Source organism: Oncorhynchus keta, unplaced genomic scaffold (genome assembly GCF_023373465.1).
Source record: "Oncorhynchus keta strain PuntledgeMale-10-30-2019 unplaced genomic scaffold, Oket_V2 Un_contig_4081_pilon_pilon, whole genome shotgun sequence".
NCBI classification, from domain to species: Eukaryota; Metazoa; Chordata; class Actinopteri; order Salmoniformes; family Salmonidae; genus Oncorhynchus; species Oncorhynchus keta.
The window spans coordinates 45001-67500 of NW_026287590.1; the positions used below are offsets into that span (position 1 = coordinate 45001).

The 22500-nt window shown below is 41.7% G+C and overlaps 1 long non-coding RNA gene across 1 annotated transcript in view; it reads left to right on the top strand.

Annotated features, from left to right (window-relative positions):
- The window catches only part of LOC127924466 (uncharacterized), a 3230-nt gene extending 1522 nt beyond the window's left edge, over window positions 1-1708 (top strand). Inside the window, exons 1-2 of the long non-coding RNA XR_008117932.1 lie at window positions 1-1334; window positions 1401-1708. The exon at window positions 1-1334 is cut by the window's left edge and continues 1522 nt beyond it. This is a non-coding gene — a long non-coding RNA (uncharacterized LOC127924466). The remainder of the gene's footprint in view (window positions 1335-1400) is intronic.
- The last annotated feature ends 20792 nt before the right edge of the window (window positions 1709-22500 follow it).

Genomic DNA, 22500 nt, shown 5'->3' on the forward strand with positions numbered 1-22500 from the left:
GGATGGAACCATGAGGGTGGAACCATGAGAATGGAACCATGGGAATGGAACCATGGGAATGGAACCATGAGAATGGAACCATGAGAATGGAACCATGGGAATGGAACCATGGGAATGGAACCATGGGAACGGAACCATGAGAATGGAACCATGGGAACGGAACCATGAGGATGGAACCATGAGGATGGAACCATGAGAATGGAACCATGAGAGTGGAACCATGAGGATGGAACCATGAGGATGGAACCATGAGGGGGAATGGAACCATGGGAATGGAACCATGAGGATGGAACCATGAGGGTAGAACCATGAGAATGGAACCATGGGAATGGAACCATGAGGATGGAACCATGAGGGTAGAACCATGAGAATGGAACCATGGGAATGGAACCATGAGAATGGAACCATGAGAATGGAACCATGAGAATGGAACCATGAGAATGGAACCATGAGAATGGAACCATGGGAATGGAACCATGGGAATGGAACCATGAGAATGGAACCATGGGAACGGAACCATGAGAATGGAACCATGGGAACGGAACCATGAGGATGGAACCATGAGGATGGAACCATGAGAGTGGAACCATGAGGATTGAACCATGAGAATGGAACCATGAGAGTGGAACCATGAGGATGGAACCATGAGGGTGGAACCATGAGAATGGAACCATGAGGATGGAACCATGAGAATGGAACCATGAGAGTGGAACCATGAGGATGGAACCATGAGGGTGGAACCATGAGAATGGAACCATGAGGATGGAACCATGAGGATGGAACCATGAGGATGGAACCATGAGGGTGGAACCATGAGGATGGAACCATGAGAATGGAACCATGAGGATGGAACCATGAGGGTGGAACCATGAGGATGGAACCATGAGGGTGGTACCAAGGGAATGGAACCATGAGGGTGGTACCATGAGGATGGAACCATGAGGGTGGAACCATGAGGGTAGAACAATGAGGATGGATCCATGAGGCAGCCTGAGGTTAGATCTTCAACACTACTGACCAAACACCATCACTCTGGCCCCAGCATGTGTGTGTGTGTGTGTGTGTGTGTGTGTGTGTGTGTGTGTGTGTGTGTGTGTGTGTGTGTGTGTGTGTGTGTGTGTGTGTGTGTGTGTGTGTGTGTGTGTGTGTGTGTGTGTGTGTGTGTCTAAGAAACAACTTCCTGCTATGAAAAAGGGTGAAAGGTCACAAACCCCGGTTTGGGCAGAATGGAAGTGTTGGGTCCTTCCTGCTATGAAAAAGGGTGAAAGGTCACAAACCACGGTTTGGGCAGAATGGAAGTGTTGGGTCCTTCCTGCTATGAAAAAGGGTGAAAGGTCACAAACCACGGTTTGGGCAGAATAGAAGTATTGATTCCTTCCTGCTATGAAAAAGGGTGAAAGGTCACGAACCCCGGTTTGGGCAGAATAGAAGTGTTGGTTCCTATTATTTACGTTACCATGTGGGTCTGTGTTTTTTATAACTACTAGAACCCGTGGAACCGTCTAGACTTGTTGTTTCCTTGTGGAACAGGATTATTGTTGTTATTGTTGTTATTGTTGTTGTTGTTGTTGTTATTGTGCATCTGATAATCTATTACTCTAAATGACGACGAGCAATAAAGTTGAGATCCTTTTTTAAAAATATATATATTGCATGTTTTACTAAAAAAAAAGGTTGATCTTAGTCAATAAAAATAGTTTTTAAGACAGCTCTGTTGTCTTTATTTTGTGTGTGTGTGTGTGTGTGTGTTGGACGTCGTACTGTCACATGTACTCAAACTGTCTCTCCTGACTCTTCCTCTGTTGGTTCTGTGGATGGAGGAAGAGATGGAGCCGCCTGAAACAGACAGGCAGACGCTCCTCTTCCCGGAGTACTTCCAAACTCTCTCTCGCTTTCTCGTCTCTCCTCTCGCTATCTCTCTCGTCTCACCTCTCTCTCTCTCTCTCTCTCTCTCTCTCTCTCTCTCTCTCTCTCTCTCTCTCTCTCTCTCTCTCTCTCTCTCTCTCTCTCTCTCTCTCTCTCTCTCTCTCTCTCTCTCTCTCTCTCTCTCTCGTCTCTCCTCTCTCTCTCTCTCTCTCTCCCTCTCTCTCTCGTCTCTCATCTCTCTCTCTTTTAAATAATGTATGGTAGAGGAAGGTATGTAGGGGGATGCTCTCCTCTCCTTCTCTCCTCTTTAATAATAGAGTGGTATGAGACATTGACTGTCACTCTGGATCCCTGTCTGCTCTTAATGGATCCCTCCCTCCATCTATCCCTCCCTCCCTCCCCCCTCCCTCTATCCCCCCTCTATCCCCCCTCTATCCCTCCCCCCCTCTATCCCTCCCCTCTATCCCTCCCTCCCTGTATCCCCCCTCCCTCCCTCCTCTATCCCTCCCTCCCTCCCTCCCTCTACCCCCTCTATCCCTCCCTCCCTCTATCCCTCCCTCTATCCCTCCCTCCCTCTATCCCCCTCCCTCCCTCCCTCTATCCCTCCCTCTATCCCTCCCTCTATCCCTCCCTCCTCTATCCCCCTCCCTCCCTCCCTCTATCCCTCCCTCCCTCCCTCCCTCTATCCCCCTCCCTCCCTCCCTCCCTCTATCCCCCTCCCTCCCTCCCTCCCTCTATCCCTCCCTCCCTCCCTCTATCCCCCTCCCTCCCTCCCTCCCTCTATCCCCCTCCCTCCCTCCCTCCCTCTATCCCCCCCCTCCCTCCCTCTATCCCCCTCCCTCCCTCCCTCTATCCCTCCCTCCCTCCCTCTATCCCCCCTCCCTCCCTCCCTCCCTCCCTCCCTCCCTCCCTCCCTCTCTATCCCTCCCTCTATCCCTCCCTCTATCCCCCTCTATCCCTCCCTCCCTCCCTCCCTAACTCCCTCCCTACCTCCCTCCCTCCCTCCCTCTATCCCTCCATCTATCCCTCCCTCTATCCCTCCTTCTATCCCTCCCTCCCTCCCTCCCTCCCTCTATCCCCCTCTATCCCTCCCTCCCTCCCTCTATCCCTCCCTCTATCCCTCCCTCCCTCTATCCCTCCCTCCCTCCCTCCCTCTATCCCTCCATCCCTCCCCTACCGCCCTCCCTCTATCCCTCCCTCCCTCCATCCCTTCCTCCCTACCTTCCTCTATCCCTCCATCCCTCCCTACCGCCCTCCCTCTATCCCTCCATCCCTCCATCCCTCCCTCCCTCCCTTCCTCCCTCCCTCCCTCCCTCCCTCCCTCTATCCCTCCCTCTATCCCTCCCTCCCTCTATCCCTCCCTCCCTCCCTCTATCCCTCCATCCCTCCCTACTGCCCTCCCTCTATCCCTCCCTCCATCCCTTCCTCCCTACCTTCCTCTATCCCTCCATCCCTCCCTACCGCCCTCCCTCTATCCCTCCATCCCTCCCTACCACCCTCCCTCTATCCCTCTATCCCTCCCTCCATCCCTTCCTCCCTACCTTCCTCTATCCCTCCATCCCTCCCTACCGCCCTCCCTCTATCCCTCCATCCCTCCATCCCTCCCTCCCTCCCTCCCTCCCTCCCTCCCTCCCTCCCTCCCTCCCTCCCTCCCTCCCTCCCTCCCTCCCTCCCTCTATCCCCCTCCCTCCCTCCCTCCCTCCCTCCCTCTATCCCTCCATCCCTCCCTACTCCCTCCCTCTATCCCTCCCTCCATCCCTTCCTCCCCTACCTTCCTCTATCCCTCCATCCCTCCCCTACTGCCCTCCCTCCTCCCTCCCTCCATCCATCCATCCTTCCCTCTATCCCTATCCCTCCCTCCCTCCATCCCTCCCTCTATCCCTCCATCCCTCCATCCCTCCCTCCTACCGCCCTCCCTCTATCCCTCCCTCCCTCATCCCTCCATCCCTCCCTCCATCCCTCCCTCCTCCCCCTCCCTACCCCTCCCTCCCCTCCCTCCCTCCCTCCCTCCTCCCTCCCTCCCTCCCTCCATCCCTCCCTCCCCTCCCTCCCCCTCCCCTATCCCTCCATCCCTTCCATCCCCTCCCTCCATCCTCCATCCCTCCCTCCTCCCCTCCCTCCATCCCCTTCCTCCCTCGCTTTGTCGCCTCTTCCTCCATCTTGTCTCCCATCCTCTCCCCTTCTATCCCCTCCCTCCCTCCCTCCCCTCCCATCCATCCTCTCCCCTTCTATCCCCTCCCCTCCCCTCCCTCCCTCCCATCCATCCTCTCCCCTTCTATCCCCTCCCTCCCTCCCATCCATCCTCTCCCCTTCTATCCCCTCCCTCCCATCCATCCTCTCCCCTTCTATCCCCTGCTCTCCTCCCCTCTCCTCCCCTGTAGTCAGAGGGAACTAATGGATAATGGCATCTGCCACCTCATTCACTCTCAGATTACACACACACACACACACACACACACACACACACACACACACACACACACACACACACACACACACACACACACACACACACACACACACACACACACACACACACACACAGGCACTAATGGCCTCCGTTCACTCTGGGATCAGGGATTAACACTCTCCATCCACAGCATCATTTGACCCCACTCTCACTCTGAAGCACCAAACTAATGTTCAATCTCTATCAGTCTCTATGTGGTGTTACCAATCTAATGTTCAATCTCTATCAGTCTCTATGTGGTGTTACCAATCTAATGTTCAATCTCTATCAGTCTCTATGTGTTGTTACCAATCTAATGTTCAATCTCTATCAGTCTCTATGTGGTGTTACCAATCTAATGTTCAATCTCTATCAGTCTCTATGTGGTGTTACCAATCTAATGTTCAATCTCTATCAGTCTCTATGTGGTGTTACCAATCTAATGTTCAATCTCTATCAGTCTCTATGTGTTGTTACCAAACTAATGTTCAATCTCTATCAGTCTCTATGTGGTGTTACCAAACTAATGTTCAATCTCTATCAGTCTCTATGTGTTGTTACCAATCTAATGTTCAATCTCTATCAGTCTCTATGTGTTGTTACCAATCTAATGTTCAATCTCTATCAGTCTCTATGTGTTGTTACCAATCTAATGTTCAATCTCTATCAGTCTCTATGTGGTGTTACCAATCTAATGTTCAATCTCTATCAGTCTCTATGTGGTGTTACCAATCTAATGTTCAATCTCTATCAGTCTCTATGTGGTGTTACCAATCTAATGTTCAATCTCTATCAGTCTCTATGTGTTGTTACCAATCTAATGTTCAATCTCTATCAGTCTCTATGTGGTGTTACCAATCTAATGTTCAATCTCTATCAGTCTCTATGTGTTGTTACCAATCTAATGTTCAATCTCTATCAGTCTCTATGTGGTGTTACCAATCTAATGTTCAATCTCTATCAGTCTCTATGTGTTGTTACCAATCTAATGATCAATCTCTATCAGTCTCTATGTGTTGTTACCAATCTAATGTTCAATCTCTATCAGTCTCTATGTGGTGTTACCAATCTAATGTTCAATCTCTATCAGTCTCTATGTGTTGTTACCAATCTAATGTTCAATCTCTATCAGTCTCTATGTGTTGTTACCAATCTAATGTTCAATCTCTATCAGTCTCTATGTGGTGTTACCAATCTAATGTTCAATCTCTATCAGTCTCTATGTGTTGTTACCAATCTAATGTTCAATCTCTATCACTGTATCAGTCTCTATGTGTTGTTACCAATCTAATGTTCAATCTCTATCAGTCTCTATGTGTTGTTACCAATCTAATGTTCAATCTCTATCAGTCTCTACATGGTGTTACCAATCTAATGTTCAATCTCTATCAGTCTCTACATGTTGTTACCAATCTAATGTTCAATCTCTATCAGTCTCTATGTGGTGTTACCAATCTAATGTTCAATCTCTATCAGTCTCTACGTGGTGTTACCAATCTAATGTTCAATCTCTATCAGTCTCTATGTGTTGTTACCAATCTAATGTTCAATCTCTATCAGTCTCTATGTGGTGTTACCAATCTAATGTTCAATCTCTATCAGTCTCTATGTGTTGTTACCAATCTAATGTTCAATCTCTATCAGTCTCTATGTGTTGTTACCAATCTAATGTTCAATCTCTATCAGTCTCTATGTGTTGTTACCAATCTAATGTTCAATCTCTATCAGACTCTATGTGGTGTTACCAATCTAATGTTCAATCTCTATCAGTCTCTATGTGTTGTTACCAATCTAATGTTCAATCTCTATCAGTCTCTATGTGTTGTTACCAATCTAATGTTCAATCTCTATCAGTCTCTATGTGTTGTTACCAATCTAATGTTCAATCTCTATCAGTCTCTATGTGTTGTTACCAATCTAATGTTCAATCTCTATCAGTCTCTACATGGTGTTACCAATCTAATGTTCAATCTCTATCAGTCTCTATGTGTTGTTACCAATCTAATGTTCAATCTCTATCAGTCTCTATGTGTTGTTACCAATCTAATGTTCAATCTCTATCACTGTATCAGTCTCTATGTGTTGTTACCAATCTAATGTTCAATCTCTATCAGTCTCTATGTGGTGTTACCAATCTAATGTTCAATCTCTATCAGTCTCTATGTGGTGTTACCAATCTAATGTTCAATCTCTATCAGTCTCTATGTGGTGTTACCAATCTAATGTTCAATCTATATCAGTCTCTATGTGGTGTTACCAATCTAATGTTCAATCTCTATCAGTCTCTATGTGGTGTTACCAATCTAATGTTCAATCTCTATCAGTCTCTATGTGGTGTTACCAATCTAATGTTCAATCTCTATCAGTCTCTATGTGTTGTTACCAATCTAATGTTCAATCTCTATCAGTCTCTACATGGTGTTACCAATCTAATGTTCAATCTCTATCAGTCTCTATGTGTTGTTACCAATCTAATGTTCAATCTCTATCAGTCTCTATGTGTTGTTACCAATCTAATGTTCAATCTCTATCAGTCTCTATGTGTTGTTACCAAACTAATGTTCAATCTCTATCACTGTATCAGTCTCTATGTTTTGTTACCAATCTAATGTTCAATCTCTATCAGTCTCTATGTGTTGTTACCAATCTAATGTTCAATCTCTATCAGTCTCTATGTGTTGTTACCAATCTAATGTTCAATCTCTATCACTGTATCAGTCTCTATGTGTTGTTACCAATCTAATGTTCAATCTCTATCAGTCTCTATGTGTTGTTACCAAACTAATGTTCAATCTCTATCACTGTATCAGTCTCTATGTTTTGTTACCAATCTAATGTTCAATCTCTATCAGTCTCTATGTGTTGTTACCAAACTAATGTTCAATCTCTATCACTGTATCAGTCTCTATGTTTTGTTACCAATCTAATGTTCAATCTCTATCAGTCTCTATGTGGTGTTACCAATCTAATGTTCAATCTCTATCACTGTATCAGTCTCTATGTGGTGTTACCAATCTAATGTTCAACCTCTATCAGTCTCTACGTGGTGTTACCAATCTAATGTTCAATCTCTATCAGTCTCTATGTGTTGTTACCAATCTAATGTTCAATCTCTATCAGTCTCTATGTGGTGTTACCAATCTAATGTTCAACCTCTATCAGTCTCTATGTGTTGTTACCAATCTAATGTTCAATCTCTATCAGTCTCTAAGTGGTGTTACCAATCTAATGTTCAACCTCTATCAGTCTCTATGTGTTGTTACCAATCTAATGTTCAATCTCTATCAGTCTCTATGTGTTGTTACCAATCTAATGTTCAATCTCTATCAGTCTCTATGTGTTGTTACCAATCTAATGTTCAATCTCTATCAGTCTCTATGTGTTGTTACCAAACTAATGTTCAATCTCTATCACTGTATCAGTCTCTATGTTTTGTTACCAATCTAATGTTCAATCTCTATCAGTCTCTATGTGTTGTTACCAATCTAATGTTCAATCTCTATCAGTCTCTATGTGTTGTTACCAAACTAATGTTCAATCTCTATCACTGTATCAGTCTCTATGTTTTGTTACCAATCTAATGTTCAATCTCTATCAGTCTCTATGTGTTGTTACCAATCTAATGTTCAATCTCTATCAGTCTCTATGTGGTGTTACCAGTCTAATGTTCAATCTCTATCAGTCTCTATGTGTTGTTACCAATCTAATGTTCAATCTCTATCAGTCTCTATGTGGTGTTACCAGTCTAATGTTCAATCTCTATCAGTCTCTATGTGGTGTTACCAATCTAATGTTCAATCTCTATCAGTCTCTATGTGTTGTTACCAATCTAATGTTCAATCTCTATCAGTCTCTATGTGGTGTTACCAATCTAATGTTCAATCTCTATCAGTCTCTATGTGGTGTTACCAATCTAATGTTCAATCTCTATCAGTCTCTATGTGGTGTTACCAATCTAATGTTCAATCTCTATCAGTCTCTATGTGGTGTTACCAATCTAATGTTCAATCTCTATCAGTCTCTATGTGGTGTTACCAGTCTAATGTTCAATCTCTATCAGTCTCTATGTGTTGTTACCAATCTAATGTTCAATCTCTATCAGTCTCTATGTGGTGTTACCAGTCTAATGTTCAATCTCTATCAGTCTCTATGTGGTGTTACCAATCTAATGTTCAATCTCTATCAGTCTCTATGTGTTGTTACCAATCTAATGTTCAATCTCTATCAGTCTCTACGTGGTGTTACCAATCTAATGTTCAATCTCTATCAGTCTCTATGTGGTGTTACCAATCTAATGTTCAATCTCTATCAGTCTCTATGTGGTGTTACCAAACTAATGTTCAATCTCTATCACTGTATCAGTCTCTATGTTTTGTTACCAATCTAATGTTCAATCTCTATCAGTCTCTATGTGGTGTTACCAATCTAATGTTCAATCTCTATCAGTCTCTATGTGGTGTTACCAATCTAATGTTCAATCTCTATCAGTCTCTATGTGGTGTTACCAATCTAATGTTCAATCTCTATCAGTCTCTATGTGGTGTTACCAATCTAATGTTCAATCTCTATCAGTCTCTATGTGGTGTTACCAATCTAATGTTCAATCTCTATCAGTCTCTATGTGTTGTTACCAATCTAATGTTCAATCTCTATCAGTCTCTATGTGGTGTTACCAATCTAATGTTCAATCTCTATCAGTCTCTATCTCTATCAGTGTTGTTACCAAACTAATGTTCAATCTCTATCACTGTATCAGTCTCTATGTTTTGTTACCAATCTAATGTTCAATCTCTATCAGTCTCTATGTGTTGTTACCAATCTAATGTTCAATCTCTATCAGTCTCTATGTGTTGTTACCAATCTAATGTTCAATCTCTATCACTATATCAGTCTCTATGTGTTGTTACCAATCTAATGTTCAATCTCTATCAGTCTCTATGTGGTGTTACCAATCTAATGATCAATCTCTATCAGTCTCTATGTGTTGTTACCAATCTAATGTTCAATCTCTATCAGTCTCTATGTGTTGTTACCAATCTCTATCAGTCTCTATGTGGTGTTACCAGTCTAATGTTCAATCTCTATCAGTCTCTATGTGGTGTTACCAATCTAATGTTCAATCTCTATCAGTCTCTATGTGTTGTTACCAATCTAATGTTCAATCTCTATCAGTCTCTACGTGGTGTTACCAATCTAATGTTCAATCTCTATCAGTCTCTATGTGGTGTTACCAATCTAATGTTCAATCTCTATCAGTCTCTATGTGGTGTTACCAATCTAATGTTCAATCTCTATCAGTCTCTATGTGGTGTTACCAATCTAATGTTCAATCTCTATCAGTCTCTATGTGGTGTTACCAGTCTAATGTTCAATCTCTATCAGTCTCTATGTGTTGTTACCAATCTAATGTTCAATCTCTATCAGTCTCTATGTGGTGTTACCAGTCTAATGTTCAATCTCTATCAGTCTCTATGTGGTGTTACCAATCTAATGTTCAATCTCTATCAGTCTCTATGTGTTGTTACCAATCTAATGTTCAATCTCTATCAGTCTCTATGTGTTGTTACCAATCTAATGTTCAATCTCTATCAGTCTCTATGTGGTGTTACCAATCTAATGTTCAATCTCTATCAGTCTCTCTATCAGTCTCTCATGTGGTGTTACCAATCTAATGTTCAATCTCTATCACTGTATCAGTCTCTATGTTTTGTTACCAATCTAATGTTCAATCTCTATCAGTCTCTATGTGGTGTTACCAATCTAATGTTCAATCTCTATCAGTCTCTATGTGGTGTTACCAATCTAATGTTCAATCTCTATCAGTCTCTATGTGGTGTTACCAATCTAATGTTCAATCTCTATCAGTCTCTATGTGGTGTTACCAATCTAATGTTCAATCTCTATCAGTCTCTATGTGTTGTTACCAATCTAATGTTCAATCTCTATCAGTCTCTATGTGTTGTTACCAATCTAATGTTCAATCTCTATCAGTCTCTATGTGGTGTTACCAATCTAATGTTCAATCTCTATCAGTCTCTATGTGTTGTTACCAATCTAATGTTCAATCTCTATCAGTCTCTATGTGGTGTTACCAAACTAATGTTCAATCTCTATCACTGTATCAGTCTCTATGTGGTGTTACCAATCTAATGTTCAATCTCTATCAGTCTCTATGTGGTGTTACAAATCTAATGTTCAATCTCTATCAGTCTCTATGTGTTGTTACCAATCTAATGTTCAATCTCTATCAGTCTCTATGTGTTGTTACCAATCTAATGTTCAATCTCTATCAGTCTCTATGTGTTGTTACCAATCTAATGTTCAATCTCTATCACTGTATCAGTCTCTATGTGTTGTTACCAATCTAATGTTCAATCTCTATCAGTCTCTATGTGGTGTTACCAATCTAATGTTCAATCTCTATCAGTCTCTATGTGGTGTTACCAATCTAATGTTCAATCTCTATCAGTCTCTATGTGTTGTTACCAATCTAATGTTCAATCTCTATCACTGTATCAGTCTCTATGTGTTGTTACCAATCTAATGTTCAATCTCTATCAGTCTCTATGTGTTGTTACCAATCTAATGTTCAATCTCTATCAGTCTCTATGTGGTGTTACCAATCTAATGTTCAATCTCTATCAGTCTCTATGTGGTGTTACCAATCTAATGTTCAATCTCTATCACTGTAACAGTCTCTATGTGTTGTTACCAATCTAATGTTCAATCTCTATCAGTCTCTATGTGTTGTTACCAATCTAATGTTCAATCTCTATCAGTCTCTATGTGGTGTTACCAATCTAATGTTCAATCTCTATCACTGTATCAGTCTCTATGTGGTATTACCAATCTAATGTTCAATCTCTATCAGTCTCTATGTGTTGTTACCAATCTAATGTTCAATCTCTATCAGTCTCTATGTGGTGTTACCAATCTAATGTTCAATCTCTATCAGTCTCTATGTGGTGTTACCAATCTAATGTTCAATCTCTATCACTGTATCAGTCTCTATGTGTTGTTACCAATCTAATGTTCAATCTCTATCAGTCTCTATGTGGTGTTACCAATCTAATGTTCAACCTCTATCAGTCTCTATGTGTTGTTACCAGTCTAATGTTCAATCTCTATCAGTCTCTACGTGTTGTTACCAATCTAATGTTCAATCTCTATCAGTCTCTATGTGTTGTTACCAATCTAATGTTCAATCTCTATCAGTCTCTATGTGTTGTTACCAATCTAATGTTCAATCTCTATGAGTCTCTATGTGTTGTTACCAATCTAATGTTCAATCTCTATCAGTCTCTATGTGTTGTTACCAATCTAATGTTCAATCTCTATCAGTCTCTATGTGTTGTTACCAATCTAATGTTCAATCTCTATCAGTCTCTATGTGGTGTTACCAATCTAATGTTCAATCTCTATCAGTCTCTATGTGTTGTTACCAATCTAATGTTCAATCTCTATCAGTCTCTATGTGGTGTTACCAATCTAATGTTCAATCTCTATCAGTCTCTATGTGGTGTTACCAATCTAATGTTCAATCTCTATCAGTCTCTATGTGGTGTTACCAATCTAATGTTCAATCTCTATCAGTCTCTATGTGTTGTTACCAATCTAATGTTCAATCTCTATCAGTCTCTATGTGTTGTTACCAATCTAATGTTCAATCTCTATCAGTCTCTATGTGTTGTTACCAATCTAATGTTCAATCTCTATCAGTCTCTATGTGTTGTTACCAATCTAATGTTCAATCTCTATCAGTCTCTATGTGTTGTTACCAATCTAATGTTCAATCTCTATCAGTCTCTATGTGTTGTTACCAATCTAATGTTCAATCTCTATCAGTCTCTATGTGTTGTTACCAATCTAATGTTCAATCTCTATCAGTCTCTATGTGTTGTTACCAATCTAATGTTCAATCTCTATCAGTCTCTATGTGTTGTTACCAATCTAATGTTCAATCTCTATCAGTCTCTATGTGTTGTTACCAATCTAATGTTCAATCTCTATCAGTCTCTATGTGTTGTTACCAATCTAATGTTCAATCTCTATCAGTCTCTATGTGGTGTTACCAATCTAATGTTCAATCTCTATCACTGTATCAGTCTCTAGATGTGTTGTAATCTCTATCAGAAGTCTCTATGTTAATTCTCTCTATCAGTCTAATCTCCATCAGTTCAATATATATCTCTATCAGTCTCTATGTGTATCATACTCTCTATATGTTCAATGTTCAATCTATCAGTCTCTACCACACTGTGGTGTTACCAATCTAATGTTCAATCTCTATCAGTCTCTATCTAATGTTACCAGTCTAATGTTCAATCTCTATCAGTCTCTATGTGGTGTTACTCAATCTAATGTTCAATCTCTATCAGTCTCTATATATATCTCTCTATATATATCTCTCTCACTATATCTCTCTCCTCCCTCCTCTCTCTCTCTGTCTCTCTCTCTGTCTCTCCCTCCCTCCTCTCTCTCTCTCCTCTCTCTCTCTGTATCTCTCTCTCCCTCCTCTCTCTCTCTCCTCTATCTCTCTCTCTGTCTCTCCCTCCATCATCTCAATTTCAATTCAATTCAATTCAAGGGGCTTTATTGTCATGGGAAACATGTGTTAACATTGCCAAAGCAAGTGAGGTAGATAATATATAAAAGTGAAATTAACAATAAAAATACCAATGAACAGAGCCCCAGGACCAGCTTGTTCAATCAGGTTCATCTCTCTCAGTCTCTATGTCTCTCTCTCTGTTATCCATCTCTAATGTTCAATCTCTACATACAGTCTCTATCTCTCTCTCCCCCTGTTCTCCCTCTATCTCTCTCTCTCTCTCTCTCTCTCTCAGGGAAGGTTATTAATACACACACTGCCAAAGACCATCAGTAGAATAGCTATGATATTTAATCTGTACAGCATCAGACATCAGTTAGGGAGACTGAGGGTGTGTTGTGGGGTGAGCTGAGACATGTAGTTAGGGAGACATGAGGGTGTGTTGTGGGTCTGAGACATGTAGTTTACATGAGGGTGTGTTGTGGGGTGAGCTGAGACTAGGGGTACATGAGGGTGTGTTGTGGGGTGAGCTGAGACAGTTCTCTGAGGGTGTGTTGTGGGGTGAGCTGAGACATGTAGTTAGGGGACATGAGGGTGTGTTGTGGGGTGAGCTGAGACATGTAGTTAGGGGACATGAGGGTGTGTTGTGGGGTGAGCTGAGACATGTAGTTAGGGGACATGAGGGTGTGTTGTGGGGTGAGCTGAGACATGTAGTTAGGGAGTACATGAGGGTGTGTTGTGGGGTGAGCTGAGACATGTAGTTAGGGGTACATGAGGGTGTGTTGTGGGGTGAGCTGAGACTCTACCATCACTAAGGGTTAATCTGATCTCTACCATCACTAAGGGTTAATCCATCTCTACCATCACTAAGGGTTAATCCATCTCTACCATCACTAAGGGTTAATCCATCTCTACCATCACTAAGGGTTAATCCATCTCTACCATCACTAAGGGTTAATCTATCTCTACCATCACTAAGGGTTAATCCATCTCTACCATCTAAGGGTTAATCCATCTACCATCACTAAGGGTTAATCCATCTCTACCATCACTAAGGGTTAATCTCTCATCTCTACCATCACTCTAAGGGTTAATCCATCTCTACCATCACTAAGGGTTAATCCATCTCTACCATCACTAAGGGTTAATCATCTCTACCATCACTAAGGGTTAATCCATCTCTACCATCACTAAGGGTTAATCCATCTCTATCATCACTAAGGGTTAATCCATCTACCATCACTAAGGGTTAATCCATCTCTACCATCACTAAGGGTTAATCCATCTCTACCATCACTAAGGGTTAATCCATCTCTACCATCACTAGGGTTAATCCTATCTCTACCATCACTAAGGGTTAATCTATCTCTACCATCACTAAGGGTTAATCTATCTCTACCATCACTAAGGGTTAATCTATCTCTACCATCACTAAGGGTTAATCCATCTCTACCATCACTAAGGGTTAATCTATCTCTACCATCACTAAGGGTTAATCCATCTCTACCATCACTAAGGGTTAATCTATCTCTACCATCACTAAGGGTTAATCCATCTCTACCATCACTAAGGGTTAATCCATCTCTACCATCATTAAGGGTTAATCATCTCTACCATCACTAAGGGTTAATCTATCTCTACCATCACTAGGGTTAATCCATCTCTCATCACTAGGGTTAATCCATCTCTACCATCACTAAGGGTTAATCCATCTCTACCATCACTCTAATCCATCTCTACTCACTAGGGTTAATCCATCTCTACCATCACTAGGGTTAATCCATCTCTACCATCACTAAGGGTTAATCCATCTCTACCATCACTAAGGGTTAATCCATCTCTACCATCACTAAGGGTTAATCCATCTCTACCATCACTAAGGGTTAATCCATCTCTACCATCACTAAGGGTTAATCTCTCTACCATAGGGTTAATCCATCTCTACCACTAAGGGTTAATCTATCTCTACCATCACTAAGGGCTAATCCATCTCTACCATCACTAAGGGTTAATCCATCTCTACCATCACTAAGGGTTAATCCATCTCTACCATCACTAAGGGTTAATCCATCTCTACCATCACTAGGGTTAATCCATCTCTACCATCACTAAGGGTTAATCCATCTCTACCACACTAAAGGGTTAATCCATCTCTACCATCACTAAGGGTTAATCCATCTCTCACACTAAGGGTTAATCCATCTCTACCACACTAAGGGTTAATCCATCTCTACCATCACTAAGGGTTAATCATCTCTACCATCACTAAGGGTTAATCATCTCTACCATCACTAGGGTTAATCCATCTCTACCATCACTAGGGTTAATCCATCTCTACCATCACTAAGGGTTAATCCATCTCTACCATCACTAAGGGTTAATCATCTCTACCATCACTAAGGGTTAATCCTATCTCTACCATCACTAGGGTTAATCCATCTCTACCATCACTAAGGGTTAATCCATCTCTACCATCACTAAGGGTTAATCCATCTCTACCATCACTAGGGTTAATCCATCTCTACCATCACTAAGGGTTAATCCATCTCTACCATCACTACATCTCTACCATCACTAAGGGTTAATCCATCTCTACCACACTAAGGGTTAATCCATCTCTACCATCACTAGGGTTAATCCATCTCTACCACACTAGGGTTAATCCATCTCTACCATCACTAAGGGTTAATCCATCTCTACCACACTAAGGGTTAATCCATCTCTACCATCACTAGGGTTAATCCATCTCTAAGGGTTAATCCACTACCATCAGGGTTAATCCATCTCTACCATCACTAAGGGTTAATCCATCTCTACCATCACTAAGGGTTAATCCATCTCTACCATCACTAAGGGTTAATCCATCTCTACCATCACTACCATCAGGGTTAATCCATCTCTACCATCACTAAGGGTTAATCCATCTCTACCATCACTAAGGGTTAATCCATCTCTACCATCACTAAGGGTTAATCCATCTCTACCATCACTAAGGGTTAATCCATCTCTACCATCCCTAAGGGTTAATCCATCTCTACCACACTAAGGGCTAATCCATCTCTACCATCACTAAGGGTTAATCCATCTCTACCATCACTAAGGGTTAATCTATCTCTACCATCACTAAGGGTTAATCCATCTCTACCATCACTAAGGGTTAATCCATCTCTACCATCACTAAGGGTTAATCCATCTCTACCACACTAAGGGCTAATCCATCTCTACCATCACTAAGGGTTAATCCATCTCTACCATCACTAAGGGTTAATCCATCTCTACCATCACTAAGGGTTAATCCATCTCTACCATCACTAGGGTTAATCCATCTCTACCATCACTAAGGGTTAATCCATCTCTACCATCACTAAGGGTTAATCCATCTACCATCACTAAGGGTTAATCCATCTCTACCATCACTAAGGGTTAATCCATCTCTCTCTACCACACTAAGGGTTAATCCATCTCTACCATCACTAAGGGTTAATCCATCTCTACCATCACTAAGGGTTAATCCATCTCTACCATCACTAAGGGTTAATACCATCACTAGGGTTAATCCATCTCTACCATCACTAAGGGTTAATCCATCTCTACCATCACTAAGGGTTAATCCATCTCAGGGTTAATCCATCTCTACCATCACTAAGGGTTAATCCATCTCTACCATCACTAAGGGCTGGGTTAATCCATCTCTACCATCACTAAGGGTTAATCCATCTCTACCATCACTAAGGGTTAATCCATCTCTACCATCACTAAGGGTTAATCCATCTCTACCACACTAAGGGTTAATCCATCTCTACCATCACTAAGGGTTAATCCATCTCTACCATCACTAGGGTTAATCCATCTCTACCATCACTAAGGGTTAATCCATCTCTACCATCACTAAGGGTTAATCCATCTCTACCATCACTAAGGGTTAATCCATCTCTACCATCACTAGGGTTAATCCATCTCTACCATCACTAAGGGTTAATCCATCTCTACCATCACTAAGGGTTAATCCATCTCTACCATCACTAGGGTTAATCCATCTCTACCACACTAAGGGTTAATGTCTACCATCACTAAGGGTTAATCCATCTCTACCTCACTACCATCTCTACCATCACTAAGGGTTAATCTATCTCTACCACACTAAGGGCTAATCCATCTCTACCATCACTAAGGGTTAATCCATCTCTACCACACTAAGGGTAATCCATCTCTACCATCACTAAGGGTTAATCCATCTCTACCACACTAAGGGTTAATCCATCTCTACCATCACTAAGGGTTAATCCATCTCTACCATCACTAAGGGTTAATCTATCTCTACCACACTAAGGGCTAATCCATCTCTACCATCACTAAGGGTTAATCCATCTCTACCACACTAAGGGCCAATCCATCTCTACCATCACTAAGGGTTAATCCATCTCTACCACACTAAGGGTTAATCCATCTCTACCATCACTAAGGGTTAATCCATCTCTACCACACTAAGGGTTAATCCATCTCTACCATCACTAGGGTTAATCCATCTCTACCATCACTAAGGGTTAATCCATCTCTACCATCACTAAGGGTTAATCCATCTCTACCACACTAAGGGTTAATCCATCTCTACCATCACTAAGGGTTAATCCATCTCTACCATCACTAAGGGTCTACACTAAGGGTTAATCCATCTCTACCATCACTAAGGGTTAATCCATCTCTACCATCACTAAGGGTTAATCCATCTCTACCATCACTAAGGGTTAATCCATCTCTACCACACTAAGGGTTAATCCATCTCTACCATCACTAAGGGTTAATCCATCTCTACCTTCTCTACCATCACTAATCTATCTCTACCACACTAAGGGTTAATCCATCTCTACCACACTAAGGGTTAATCCATCTCTACCACACTAAGGGTTAATCCATCTCTACCACACTAAGGGTTAATCCATCTCTACCATCACTAAGGGTTAATCCATCTCTACCATCACTAAGGGTTAATCCATCTCTACCATCACTAAGGGTTAATCCATCTCTACCATCACTAAGGGTTAATCTATCTCTACCATCACTAAGGGTTAATCCATCTCTACCATCACTAAGGGTCTAATCTAAGGGTTAATCCATCTCTACCATCACTAAGGGTTAATCCATCTCTACCATCACTAAGGGTTAATCCATCTCTACCATCACTAAGGGTTAATCCATCTCTACCATCACTAAGGGTTAATCCATCTCTACCATCACTAAGGGTTAATCCATCTCTACCATCACTAAGGGTTAATCCATCTCTACCATCACTAAGGGTTAATCCATCTCTACCATCACTAAGGGTTAAATCTCTACCATCACTAAGGGTTAATCATCTCTACCATCACTAAGGGTTAATCCATCTCTACCATCACTAAGGGTTAATCCATCTCTACCATCACTAAGGGTTAATCCATCTCTACCATCACTAAGGGTTAATCCATCTCTACCACACTAAGGGTTAATCCATCTCTACCATCACTAAGGGTTAATCCATCTCTCACTAAGGGTTAACCATCTCTACCATCACTAAGGGTTAATCCATCTCTACCATCACTAAGGGTTAATCCATCTCTACCATCACTAAGGGTTAATCCATCTCTACCATCACTAAGGGTTAATCCATCTCTACCATCACTAAGGGTTAATCCATCTCTACCATCACTAAGGGTTAATCCATCTCTACCATCACTAAGGGTTAATCCATCTCTACCATCACTAAGGGTTAATCCATCTCTACCATCACTAAGGGTTAAATCTCTACCATCACTAAGGGTTAATCCATCTACCATCACTAAGGGTTAATCCATCTCTACCATCACTAAGGGTTAATCTATCTCTACCATCACTAAGGGTTAATCCATCTCTACCATCACTAAGGGTTAATCCATCTCTACCACACTAACCATCTCTACCATCACTAAGGGTTAATCCATCTCTACCATCACTAAGGGTTAATCCATCTCTACCATCACTAAGGGTTAATCCATCTCTACCATCACTAAGGGTTAATCCATCTCTACCCATCTACCACACTAAGGGTTAATCCATCTCTACCATCACTAAGGGTTAATCCATCTCTACCATCACTAAGGGTTAATCCATCTCTACCATCACTAAGGGTTAATCCATCTCTACCATCACTAAGGGTTAATCCATCTCTAATCCATCTCTACCATCACTAAGGGTTAATCCATCTCTACCATCACTAAGGGTTAATCCATCTCTACCATCACTAAGGGTTAATCCATCTCTACCATCACTAAGGGTTAATCCATCTCTACCATCACTAAGGGTTAATCCATCTCTACCATCACTAAGGGTTAATCCATCTCTACCATCACTAAAGGGTTAATCCATCTCTACCATCACTAAGGGTTAATCCATCTCTACCATCACTAAGGGTTAATCCATCTCTACCATCACTAAGGGTTAATCCATCTCTACCATCACTAAGGGTTAATAAGGGTTAATCCATCTCTACCACACTAAGGGTTAATCCATCTCTACCATCACTAAGGGTTAATCCATCTCTACCATCACTAAGGGTTAATCCATCTCTACCATCACTAAGGGTTAATCCATCTCTACCATCACTAAGGTTAACCACACCTATCTCTACCATCACTAAGGGTTAATCCATCTCTACCATCACTAAGGGTTAATCCATCTCTACCATCACTAAGGGTTAATCCATCTCTACCATCACTAAGGGTTAATCCATCTCTACCATCACTAAGGGTTAATCCATCTCTACCACACTAAGGGTTAATCCATCTCTACCATCACTAAGGGTTAATCCATCTCTACCATCACTAAGGGTTAATCCATCTCTACCATCTCTACCGCACTAAGGGTTAATCAATCTCTACCACACTAAGGGTTAATCCATCTCTACCATCACTAAGGGTTAATCCATCTCTACCATCACTACGGGTTAATCCATCTCTACCATCACTAAGGGTTAATCCATCTCTACCATCACTAAGGGTTAATCCATCTCTACCATCACTAAGGGTTAATCCATCTCTACCACCACTAAGGGTTAATCCATCTCTACCACACTAAGGGTTAATCCATCTCTACCATCACTAAGGGTTAATCCATCTCTACCATCACTAAGGGTTAATCCATCTCTACCATCACTAAGGGTTAATCCATCTCTACCACACTAAGGGTTAATCCATCTCTACCATCACTAAGGGTTAATCCATCTCTACCATCACTAAGGGTTAATCCATCTCTACCACTAAGGGTTAATCCATCTCTACCACACTAAGGGTTAATCCATCTCTACCATCACTAAGGGTTAATCCATCTCTACCACACTAAGGGTTAATCCATCTCTACCATCACTAAGGGTTAATCCATCTCTACCATCACTCAAGGGTTAATCCATCTCTACCATCACTACCACAAGGGTTAATCCATCTCTACCATCACTAAGGGTTAATCCATCTCTACCATCACTAAGGGTTAACCATCTACCATCACTAAGGGTTAATCCATCTCTACCATCACTAAGGGTTAATCCATCTCTACCATCACTACCATCACTAAGGGTTAATCCATCTCTACCATCACTAAGGGTTAATCCATCTCTCACTAAGGGTTAATCCATCACTCTACCATCACTAAGGGTTAATCCATCTCTACCATCTCTCACTAAGGGTTAATCCATCTACCTACCATCACTAAGGGTTAATCCATCTCTACCATCACATCACTACCATCACTAAGGGTTAATCCATCTCTACCATCACTAAGGGTTAATCCATCTCTACCATCACTACCATCACTAAGGGTTAATCCATCTCTACCATCACTAAGGGTTAATCCATCTCTACCATCACTACCATCACTAAGGGTTAATCCATCTCTACCATCACTAAGGGTTAATCCATCTCTACCATCACTACCATCACTAAGGGTTAATCTCTACCACACTAAGGGTTAATCCATCTCTACCATCACTAAGGGTTAATCCATCTCTACCATCACTAAGGGTTAATCCATCTCTACCATCACTAAGGGTTAATCCATCTCTACCATCACTAAGGGTTAATCCATCTCTACCATCACTAAGGGTTAATCCATCTCTACCATCACTAAGGGTTAATCCATCTCTACCATCACTAAGGGTTAATCCATCTCTACCATCACTAAGGGTTAATCCATCTCTACCATCACTAAGGGTTAATCTATCTCTACCACACTAAGGGTTAATCCATCTCTACCATCACATCACTAAGGGTTAATCCATCTCTACCATCACTAAGGGTTAATCCATCTCTACCTCACTACCATCAGGGTTAATCCATCTCTACCATCACTAAGGGTTAATCCATCTCTACCATCACTAAGGGTTAATCCATCTCTACCATCACTAAGGGTTAATCCATCTCTACCATCACTAAGGGTTAATCCATCTCCATCTCTACCATCACTAAGGGTTAATCCATCTCTACCATCACTAAGGGTTAATCCATCTACCATCTACCATCACTAAGGGTTAATCCATCTCTACCACCTAAGGGTTAATCACTAAGGGTTAATCCATCTCTACCATCACTAAGGGTTAATCCATCATCTCTAAGGGTTACCACACTAAGGGTTAATCCATCTCTACCATCACTAAGGGTTAATCCATCTCTACCATCACTAAGGGTTAATCTATCTCTACCATCACTAAGGGTTAATCCATCTCTACCATCACTAAGGGTTAATCCATCTCTACCACACTAAGGGTTAATCCATCTCTACCATCACTAAGGGTTAATCCATCTCTACCATCACTACCATCTCTACCACACTAAGGGTTAATCCATCTCTCATCACTACCATCTCTACCATCACTAAGGGTTAATCCATCTCTATCTCTACCACACTAAGGGTTAATCCATCACTCTACCATCTACTCACTAAGGGTTAATCCATCTCTACCATCACTAAGGGTTAATCCATCTCTACCACACTAAGGGTTAATCCATCTCTACCACACTAAGGGTTAATCCATCTCTACCACACTAAGGGTTAATCTATCTCTACCATCACTAAGGGTTAATCCTTCTCTACCACACTAAGGGTTAATCTATCTCTACCATCACTAAGGGTTAATCCATCTCTACCATCACTAAGGGTTAATCCATCTCTACCATCTCTACCACACTAAGGGTTAATCAATCTCTACCACACTAAGGGTTAATCCATCTCTACCATCACTAAGGGTTAATCCATCTCTACCATCACTACGGGTTAATCCATCTCTACCATCACTAAGGGTTAATCCATCTCTACCATCACTAAGGGTTAATCCATCTCTACCACACTAAGGGGTTACCATCACAGGGTCTAATCCATCTCTACCATCACTAGGGTTAATCCATCTCTACCATCACTAAGGGTTAATCCATCTCTACCATCACTAAGGGTTAACCATCACTACCATCAAGGGTTAATCCATCTCTACCATCACTAAGGGTTAATCTACCATCTCTACCACACTAAGGGTTAATCTATCTCTACCATCACTAAGGGTTAATCCATCTCTACCATCACTAAGGGTTAATCCATCTCTACCATCACTAAGGGTTAATCCATCTCTACCATCACTAAGGGT